The 10715-nt window shown below is 41.7% G+C and overlaps 1 protein-coding gene across 1 annotated transcript in view; it reads left to right on the top strand.

Annotated features, from left to right (window-relative positions):
- Positions 1 to 10715, top strand: part of ZC3H12C (zinc finger CCCH-type containing 12C) — a 44932-nt gene continuing 34217 nt past the window's right edge. The window contains exon 1 of the mRNA XM_009335263.1: positions 1 to 53. The gene's annotated coding sequence lies outside the window, so the exon portion shown is untranslated. The remainder of the gene's footprint in view (positions 54 to 10715) is intronic.

Here is a 10715-nt window from a genome sequence, read left to right as displayed (position 1 = left end):
ACCCGTACCCGCGAGTACCGGGAGTCTGAGAAGGAATTTAAAAGTTATTTCAGGTACTCTACCTACCCTGCCGTTCCCCTGCTTCTAACTTCTGGGTTTTGGGGCTTTTTTTAATAATTCTGGGAGAACAGTGGAGATTTGTTCTCTGCACTTTGGGCGAGAGAACCAGCTGCGTAAGTTGGCTTGCTCTATTTAACCAAACCGTAATAGGCAGAAACCTCTAAAAGCATTTGGCTGAACCATTCTCAGATCCAGCTGTGGCTTTTAAGTTGCAATTTCTCTTAAAAATTAATTTTCATTCACCTATGTGTTTTGGACTTAATTCTGCAGGCATGCCTGAGTAATGCCGGGCATGTACAGTTGTATTTGTGGAGCGGTGACGTTATTTTATAACGTCCCTAGGGGAGGAAACTCTGCTGTGCTGTGTTTGTACAGCACCTTCTGCAGCCGGTCCTGGTCCTGCCTGGCACTGCCGTGCCTGACTCTGGTTTGGTAGCTTTGACAGAGCCAAATAGCCATTATGCGATGGTGTTGCTGAAAGTTGGATTAAGTAAACCCATCCCGCTGAACAGTAGACCACACTTCTTTAACAGCAGATGTATTGAAATGTCTTGTTTACTGTGTCTTGTCCTCTTGGTCTGTGTTTGCAAAGCGGAGACATAATTCATAATTGCGGCACTTAGGGTTATGCAATTAACAACATACTTAAGATAGCAGTAGCGTAGTCTTTTGATCTGGAAAGAAAATAAACCATTCAAGTATGTCTGGGTTTTCAAAGTGGCAGGGGATTTCCTCTTCCACCGTCTCCTTACTACTACTTAGCATTTGCCCATATAGCAAGCCAGTGAGTTCACGATAACACTTCTTCCAGTACTGTATTAGATAAATCTTAATGAACTAAATTTTCTATCTGGTCATACTCCAGGGTGAGATTACACTTCAACAGAGTGTACTGTAGTGAATGGATCAAAATTCGAGCATGTTGTCATTTTAAAGAGAATTTGTTACGTCAGTATAAAACACATTTGCAGCTATTTTAGGGAAATAGGGAAAGGTTTTTGTGTTTTCTCTCTCCCCCTTCCCTCTTCTTTTTTTATTAATTAGACCAATTAGTCTTGAGAATTCAACAACTTTTTTTTTTTTTCCCTGATGGAGGTAGTTGAACCAATTCAAGGTATGTCATCTCTCCACAAACCTTGCCATGTTTATGGTTTTAGTCCAGCATAGTTATAATACCTTTATTACTACACTAGACTTCCACAGGGCAGCAGTCACTCAGTGGTCCTATAATTACCATTACCGTTTGTGATCCTTTTAAAAAGGCAGTTATTATTTATGAGGTCCTTATAGACACAGTTCCACTAACAATATTTTTAGGCATCTGCAAATTAAAACATGCTTTAAAAAACGTCGTCTTATAATGTAAATGCAAAGAGAAGTGGAGTTTATTGAAGGTAAGCAATCTAAAAACAAACCCCATACTCTCAACCTGACAGAGCATGAAGGGATTATCCAGACTTGACTCATCTGTGTAGATTGTGCATTTCAGGCTGACTGCTGAGCTGAGCAACAGTCCGCTGGAGTGATTTCACTGCCTGCTTCTCTGGGTTGTACCAACCTTTAAAAACATTATTGGTGTCCCAGAGCTGTTTATTTTTTTGAAGAAAACTAGCCTTGCAGTCGATGAGACTTGAAAAGATTGGAGATTCAGTTCAATATTTGATGAAACCTATTTACTGTTCAATTTTACATAGGTAAGTCAAAAACCTTATGAGATTTTCTTCTGTGAGATCTTATACATCCTAAGTGCAGTTGAAAATACTCTTTAAGTGAGCTGGAAAAAGACAATTCAAAGTCAGCGTGAAGCGAAACGAGGAACTTGCTTGGCTCAGGTCAGTTTTTGTTGTACTCAGAAATCGCTATGGCTAAGCAACTTCGTGTTCGGTAGAAATGAGATGTGTGGTTTAGTTTGACTTCTTTCATTACAGAAGTCATAAAATCTTGTTTGGTAATTTCTGCATCAAATCCATAACTTCTGGCTTGAGCCAGTAATTAAAAAAAAAAAAATCTGCCCTTGAACACTTAAAGTCTGTGTAGTTTTTTCACTGGTTGCACTTTATTTTTTGATTGAAACAGATCCTAATCTGAATTTTTCTAGCCTCACCTTCCAATTATGGATCTCTTCATAGTCTGTATTTTAAATAATTCTTAAAAACTAAAGTGCTTGAAAGAGAGTGACAGTAGTAAGAAGGGGGGGGTGTTATAGTAGCTAAGTAGAAGGCTAGAAAATGTGTGATGTGTAAGGTTACGGTGTAAAAAAGTCCTATTTTTCCTGTTCTGTAAATATTATTCTGCTGCTTTTGCTGTTGAATGAAGCAGTGTCCCACATGTAGCTAGGAAGTCATGGATAAGGGGTTTTTTGAGTTATTCAAGAGAGATTTCATCGTTCACTCATTTCCATAGTGTTTGTTGCCATGGCAGCTAGCCAGCGGCCTTATTAGTGATTAAGGTGGTTACACTTCGTTTTTTTGTCTTGTGGTACTGGAAACTATATCTGAGGTACTGTAAGAAACAGATGTTGTACAAAGACTGCAGTGAGTTGTTTCTACAAAGAGACTGAAATGTTTATGTCCTCGGACTGAAGTTATTGTATAGTGATGCTTTATATTTCTTATTATGTATAGTTATGTTTAAAATGCCTTCTGTCCTCAAGCTTGCTAAATATTTACAATAAATGTGCTACTTCTACCATATGTTTGAAGCAAGAAACCCGTTAATTGAACAAGCCCGTATCTTTATGCTTGAAAGAACTGACACTTACTTCATTTTAGTTACTAAATTGTATGTTAGAGGTAGAATATAACAAAAGCAGAGGTGAGACAGTGTAACAAGAAGCAGAGTCTTTTTTCTTACCTCCTGGTCTCAAACTGTGGTCATTTCCAGTTAGCACATAGATAGAAAATCAATTGTAATCTGCTCATAACTGCCTTCCTGGTAGAGTTATGAGGCATTTCTCTCCCCCCCCCCTTTTTTTTTCTTCCCTTAATTATTATTTTTTTCTCTCTCTCTCTTTTTTCCTCTGCGTGTCTTGTGGAATAGGCAGCTCTCCTGAGTTACAGAACAAAAATACTGTGCGGATATTTTTCACTGTAAAGCTCTGCATCTTTAAATGTTTTTGTGTGACAGCTTGAGGCTCTGTCAAAAAGCATGTTCCTTACCATGTTGTTTAGTGATGAGCAGAAATTGAGGACTGTTTTCATAAGCTTGGGGCTTTCTGCTTAGATGAACTAGGGATTTCTCTTTTACCTATCAGGATTGATTATTTCAGGTTAAGATCACATTTCTTGTGTAAAAGGCTGAGCTTGCACTACTAAAAATCCAAGTATGAAGTGCTGGGCTTGACACTTGACACTGACTTTCCCATTCTGCAAGGATATTGTATTCCCCAGCTAAGGAATTATTTTAGCTTTTTGGTAAACTCAAGCTCCATTCATTCTTGAATCATAGCTACAGAATGAGAATGTTTTGGAAGAGTACTTTAATTTTAATACTTGTACTTCTGCTGTCCCAACTGGAAAGGTCTGGACAAGACCTTTTCAAAGTTTGCCCTGGGGAGTAACGAAGCTTACCCTCTGCAACTGCGAGATTCATCGTTCTTCCAGGCTCACCTCACAGCATGCTCCAGACTACTTTTCCTGACTGCCTGGCCATTTTAAGGTTGTATTTGCTTGTTTTATGATACCAGTGTAACACTTTTTGAAATTTGACATACGTCATCCTCCTCCCTGGGAGGGGAGATGTCTGTTTATGTATATATATGTACGTGTGTGTGTGTATATATGGGTAGATAGATACAGAATAGAATGCTAGACCATCCCAGGGTCTGCTGTCCTTTAAATGTAGAAAGCTCCTATGTGCTCACAAATATAGCTCCCAATACCTCTGTGTTAAACCAAAGTGATTTGGTTCTGAGTTCTTTTGGGATAAATACATTCTTTGCATAAAACTTCTGCAAGATTATACTAAGTATTTAAAATGTATGCTGTGTTAAAATTATAGTTTTCTTGAGGGTGGATAGTGAGGAAACTAAAGCTATGTTCAAGAGGAGAGATTTTACTTAGTCGGAAGTTGGTATTTTGAGAAAAGAGCAGGGAGAGAAAAGAGAGAGACAAAGCAAGACATTCAGTGGTTGGGAGTGCAGGACAGTTTGATGGACATTAATAATCCTCCCAATGGAAGAAATACAGTAATTTCTTTTGGTATGAAAGGAATGTCTTGGGAGGTGGTTAAAGTTGCAGAGGAGTGCCAGAGGTTGGGGAAGTTAGTGAAGCTGGAGGTGTTCAGCAGTAAATGTGACACAGGTTATTGCAAATACCTGAAAAGCAGCCTACTTGCTGCGAGTAGGTAAAGCTCAGAGGCTGGGAAGAGTTAAATCCTTGAGACCTTTACTAATTGACAAAAACTGTCATGATAAGTCCTAAGTGACCATTTGTGTGAGCCATCCTGCCCTATGAGCTGTAAAAAGTAATGTGTTAAGTTGCAAAATCAATGAATCAGTCCCATCAAACTTTGAAGTTTTGCGATGAGCTGAAAGTTTCTATTGTGCTGTGACTTAGACCTTTTATCTTAGGACTAATGAAATTTGGTCGTTTGACAGAGATTGCATTTCCTTTAACAGAAGCTACTTTCCTAGTGTCCTTTTGTTCTGCAAACTGTTAATGTAAGTAGCTGGTATCTATAAATCCTCCTCTCTGTGCTTTCCTAGTTACCATTATAGTTGGTGCCCTGACTCTGGACAGGTCTCTTGAATCCTTCGTCATCTGTAAAGCTAATGTTTGAATCACTGAGTTATCTAATCTTCCCAGCATCAATGCATGGCCTCATCCATGATGAGAGACATTTCTCTTGTAAAAAGTACCATCAACACTTTCATGAAGATCTCCACTTTATCTAAGTGGAGGGTCTGAGAGCCTCATAGTTTGCAGCAACACCCCCTTAACGGCCTTTCCACTTTAAAACATTCAACTGATTTGAAAACCTCAGATGATTTCTCCTTCAGCAATAATTCCAATACATACTATTTGTAATGCCAGATACACCTCTGGAAATGGTTTGTTCTGGCTAGGGAAGGGCTATGATGTACAAGTGCGCAGGGCTCTGCACCTGGGTTCACGAGTCTCTGTAGCAGCTGCTTCTGGGATTGCTGCTGCCATTCTTGCTGGGCTGCCAACTGGGCTTTTGCCACTCTTGCCAAGCTGTGAGTTGGACTCATTAGTGTTTCTGGAACTGTCACTGTTGGGATTACAGTCTGGGTTTCTTGAAGTTGTTGCTGAGCTACAGCCCATGCTTACTGCTGAAAGATTAAAATCAGTTTTCTGCTTCAGCTGTTGTTTCCCCAGCCACTTGTTCACTTGTCTGTTAATAGCTTTTTATTGTAGCCATTGTGTGGAAGAAAATAACATCTGGTATCATGCATACATTGATGTGACTTTCATCTGGTTCCAGCAAAAGACTGCGTGGCTCATAAATGTGTTTAGGTGGTGCCCACTAGCTGGAGTTTGACCTTACTACCAAGACTCATTCAAAGTTGTGACGTTTTTCTTGTGAGCTCTCTGCCTTCTTCTCCGAATTGACCATTGCTTACGTTGTAAGTGAAACTTGGTAAACCACCCTTGCCTGATAAATTAGGAGAAATTAAACTACAGATCTTCACAAAGATTTAACATGTGTTTGCATTGTGGAATTACGCAGCCAGTCTTTTTCAAGACTCAAAATAATTGCTCTTTGGCTCTGATAAGTTTAACTGTGTTGGTACCACGCATGGTCTCTCCATAAGGTTTTGTTCAGTATTTGGTGATGGTCTTCCATCTGATTTGTTTCATAAAACTGGCGGCTCCAAAGTTTGTGAGGCTGTGGTAGCAGTCTATAGTTCACACAGGACACTTGCTAAATTTTGGACATTAGTATGTTACAAATTGGTTACCTTTTGATGTATACAGCTGTCACAAGAGAGACCTCAGGTAAGCAAACTCATTAGTGTGAAAAAAAGCATCATCATCTTAAGGCTGATCTTTCTTGCTGTGCTCTACGTACTTCCGTGAGCAGTTTGAATTGTTCATCTGCAGCTTGGATACACTCATTGGTATGCCTGTGGGAGCTCTGGAGAGAAAACGTTTGTAGCGGGCAGACTGAAAACAGGTGCCTCCAGTGGGCATTGTAAACAGAGTTTAGTTCAACTGCTGACATGGAATGCTTTTGTGGAAAGTAAAGCCTCATCCCTTGGTAAGTGCAAGATGATGGTGCAAAAATAGGTAATAAGGCCAAATAGGCCGTATTGGCACGAGCATAGCCAGCAGATCAAGCAGAGTGATCATTTGCCTCTTTTTGCCACTGATGAGATTGCATTTGTAGCACTGTATCCAGTTTTGGTCTCCGAAGGACAGGAGGAGACACGGACTTACTGGAGCAAGTCCAGTGGATGGCTACCAGGGTGATTAGAGGGCTGAAGTACATCACGTACAGGAGAGACTGGGAGAGCTGAATTTGTTCAGCCTTATTAAGAGAAGACTAAGGGGGATCTTATTGCTGTCCAGCTGCGTAATGTGAGGGTATAGAGAAGACAAAGTACTCTATTTGGAGGCATGCAGCAAAAGGACGAGACAGCAGTAGCAAGTTACAGTGAAGAAATTCTGGCTAGAGATGAAGAAAAATGTCACCATGAGGATACTTAAACACTGGAACAGGTGCTTGGGGAGGTTGTGGAATCTCTAGCCTTGGAGATACTGAGAAGTTGACTTGGAAGAGGCATTGAGCAACCCACTGTAGTTGACTGTATTGAGTGGGGGTTTGTTGGACTAGCTGACGTCCGAAGATCCCTTCCAAACTAAATTACTTAATTCTAAATGTTAATAGCATCACCAGTTCTGAATGAAGTCTTCCCATTTGGCATCTGTCATTGTCAGATCTAACTTCATGATGAGGTGGGACTCTGAAAAGCAAAATGTGAGCTCTGGGGGCCAAAAAGGGAATCGAAATATTAACCTTAATGAAGGAATCTGTGCAGGTATTTACAGGACTAAAATCTAGGTGGCTTTCCAACTTTAAAAAAAAAAAAAAGAGGAAGAAAAAAGATTCATAAAGTGAAGACTGAACATAAGGAAATTTGGTCTGCAATATTAATTTCCACTTTAAAAGTTGCTAACTTCTGAGCTCAGAATGAAATGACTCTGAGACTCTGAAGACCTACAAAAATTATGTGAAATCACTAACAGATGGTTTGTGTCTTTTTGATATATTAGGTTATTAAACAAAAGTGACCAAGCTGTTTTATTAATGTATAAAATACTAGGATTTCAAAGCTTGGTGTACGTAGTTCAGTGTTGGGACTGGTGGTCTCTCCTGAGTTCAGAGATACTGTAAATCTGAAGAAAAGCCATACTTAAATGACAGGTAGTAAGATAGACTTCTGTGTAGCTATTTTCTTTCTGTTTGTTTTTGAACTTGGATTGCAGCTACAGTAACCCACTTTATGCAAGATCTGGCTATTGTTGCTACTTGTCAGGTCTATTAAAAGCTTCCCCAGAAAGTAAGAAATAATTATATACTAAGTGTGTCTCGACAAACTGCATGACCATCTCTGTCTTCCCTGATTCTTAACTTACTAAATCCCGGTAAAAAAATGGACCTTAACGTATTCTCTGGCTCTTTCATCCCAGTAGAGAGTAAATGGCAAGGCTGAAAGTCTTGCAGAAAATCCGCTGCTGGCAGCTCTCTCACAGAAGGCTCCAGTCCAAAATGACAACTGCAGCCATGTGGTACAGGCACAGGAATTGTCTCTCAAATAAGCATAACCCTGTGAAGCCATTTAGAGCGACGCAAAGTCCAACCAACACCTTGAACTTCGTCCAGGAACCCTGGAGATTATGGAGCTCTGTTGCCAGCAGCATGACCTGAAACACAACCTGGCCATGTCGCTAGACAGTTTGAGAGGCCTATTTTCCTCTGACGAGCCTTTCAAACTCTTAATAGTAGTCTGTGGCACAGATAAAAGATGTTAGGTTGACTAGCTAAGTCTCTTAAATTTGTATTTAAATGAAGAGAATACTGTTTTTTCACATAACCGTGTTAGTTTTGTTAGAGGATTTTCTTCTGACAGAACAAATTTGAATAAAAGTACTTTGCTAAGCATGACGGCGTACACTTTGTACAGTTGTAGGCATTGTCTGGCTGCCCAGTGTTGTCACAGGGAAAGTTAATTAGACAGTTCAAATTTTCGTGCTCAGAAAGCATCCAGACAGCATTGACTCATTCTGGAAGTGGGAAGAGATCTAATCTAACTTGTATCACTGGAAACTTTTATTTTTTTTCTAGAATGCTTTGTATCTCAATGTCTCTGCTTCAATTCATAAATAATAAAATTAAGAAAGAAATTAAACAGAGTGCCCTCCAGCAATAATCTTAAAATGAACACTGTTCCTCCATTTGTTGCAGAAATCGGCAGCGTGTTCTGCGCTGCCCTGGTGTTGATGAGAGCAGTTGCTCGACAGCCATCTTAGTGCATGGCAGGGATTTTTAACATTTTCTGGCTTGCAAACCCCTGAAAACTTTCCGGTAGAGCTGGAAGGCCCAGCATCAAAGTAGCTGAACTGCAGGTTGGATTTTCTTGGGTTTGTTTGGCAAAGTGTGTAAAAATAGGATAGACCCTTTGGTGTCTGTAGACTGGAATTTGAAAACCAGTGGCAAATGACGGTTTGTTTGGTTTTTTTTTTCCTTTTTAAGGATTTTTAATTTGGGTAATTTTCTTAATAACTTAAAATGTTTTAGGCTCTTGCATCCCCAAGAAGGGCAGAAAAAAAATACAAGATATTGTATTAAGTGCAGTTTTAAAGAAAGCTAAAAAGACTATTAGACCTACCTCTCGGTGCTAGTGGCAGCTGTTGTATTTTTCCCTTGTATTTGCATTTTTAAATAAACTAAAAAGATATTTTTTTTTCAGACAGGAAATGGTAACTGAGGCCTCGGTCTTAAAAGGAGACTCACAGAATGGGGTGGGTCTTAAACATGGCTGTGTCAGAGCAGGGAGTGAAGGGATCTACCCCTATGAACACAGGCATAGTTGCAAAATTGAACCTTAACCCACCAAACTGTGGAAATGGTCACATTGCTTATGTGCCTAGTGAAGGAAAACATTTCCCTGACACATGTGGTGGAGTGCTCTTGGGTGCCTATTCCCAAAAAACCCCAAGAATTTCTGTCCACGTGACTTACTGCTCTTGGAAACAAGACTTCTGTGATCATGCCGTCTGTGTGCGCACACCCTGGTGTACTTGCGCAGGTATGGTTATAGTGACTTGTATGTTTGTGCCAGGTTTTAACCACACTTGAGTTGGAGCATCCACTTAAAGATGGGAAAATCCTTGAGCCTGTGATGTGTCCTTGTGGCAGAGGTGGCCAGCAGTGTCCTGGGCTGCATTAGGAAGGGTGGTGCAGCAGGTCAAGGGAGGAGATCCTTCCCCTCTGCTCAGTGCTGGTGAGACACACCTGGAGTGCTGTGTCCAGTGCTGGGCTCCCCAGTACAAGAAAGATATGGACATTCTGGAGTGAGTCTAACAAAGAGCCACAAAGGTGATTAAGGGACTGGAGCATCTCTCCTATGAGCAAAGGCTGAGAGAGCTGGGACTGTTCAGTCTGGAGAAGAGAAGGCTCAGGGGGATCTTATCAATGTATATAAATACCCAAAGGGAGGGTGCAAAGAGGGCAGAGCTAGGCACTTTTCAGTGGTGCCCAGGAACAGGACCAGAGGCAGTGGGCACAGACTGAAACACAGGAGGTTCCCTCTGAACATCAAGAAGCACTTTTTTACTGTGAGGGTGACCAAGCGCTGACACAGGTTGCCCAGGGAGGTTGTGGAGTCTCCATCCTTGGAGATACTCAGGTGCTATCTGGACAGGGTCCTGGGCGACTGTCTCAGGGTGGCCCTGCTTGAGCAGGTGTATGGACCAGATGACCTCCAGTGGTTTCTTCCAACCTCAATGACTCTATGATACTGTGGAAGGAGCATTGCTTAGGGATCCATCTGTGGTCTGCAGCAGACCCGCAGCCCACAGCCAATCAGCCAAAAACTCCCCCACCGGCACACGCAGAAGGGAGCGGGGGGGCCAATAATGCAGAAGAATGGACGGTTGCAAAGGCAAGGACCTGCAGAAGGAGGAGATTTCCCCCGAAGTCTGAGGTGCCCTTGCAGAACCGCTTCACTGCTCTGCAGGCCGAAGAGGAAAGTCCTGTCACACCAGGAGAAGCGCTGGAGCTGAGTAATGCAGCCCCATCTGCCCCCCCTATAACAACCAGCGCCGCTAAGAAAAGGGTACGGAGGCACCCATTTGCCGACCGGACACACTCTCTAGAGAGGTGTGCTGCTTACCAGGGGCTTGCATCAGGGATGTCACCAAGACACTACCAAGCCTAGTACAGTCCACTGACTATTATTATCCGCTGCTGCTGTTTCACGTGGGCACCGGTGACCCAGCCAGGAGCAGTCTGTCAGGTGCCCCAGCCAGGAGCAGTCTGAGGACTATCAAGAAGGACTACAGAGCCCTGGGAGCGGCCGTAAGGGCTCTGGCCGTAAGGAGTGCAGGTATTTTTTTCATCAATCCTGCCGGTCAAAGGGAAGGGGTTTGAAAGGGCCAGTTGAATTTGGTGAGTCAAAAAACGGTTCA

This window comes from Pygoscelis adeliae, unplaced genomic scaffold (assembly GCF_000699105.1).
Source record: "Pygoscelis adeliae isolate BGI_AS28 unplaced genomic scaffold, ASM69910v1 Scaffold142, whole genome shotgun sequence".
Taxonomy (NCBI): domain Eukaryota; kingdom Metazoa; phylum Chordata; class Aves; order Sphenisciformes; family Spheniscidae; genus Pygoscelis; species Pygoscelis adeliae.
Note: the sequence above shows the minus strand (reverse complement) of the source record. Positions and strands in the feature narration are given on the sequence as shown.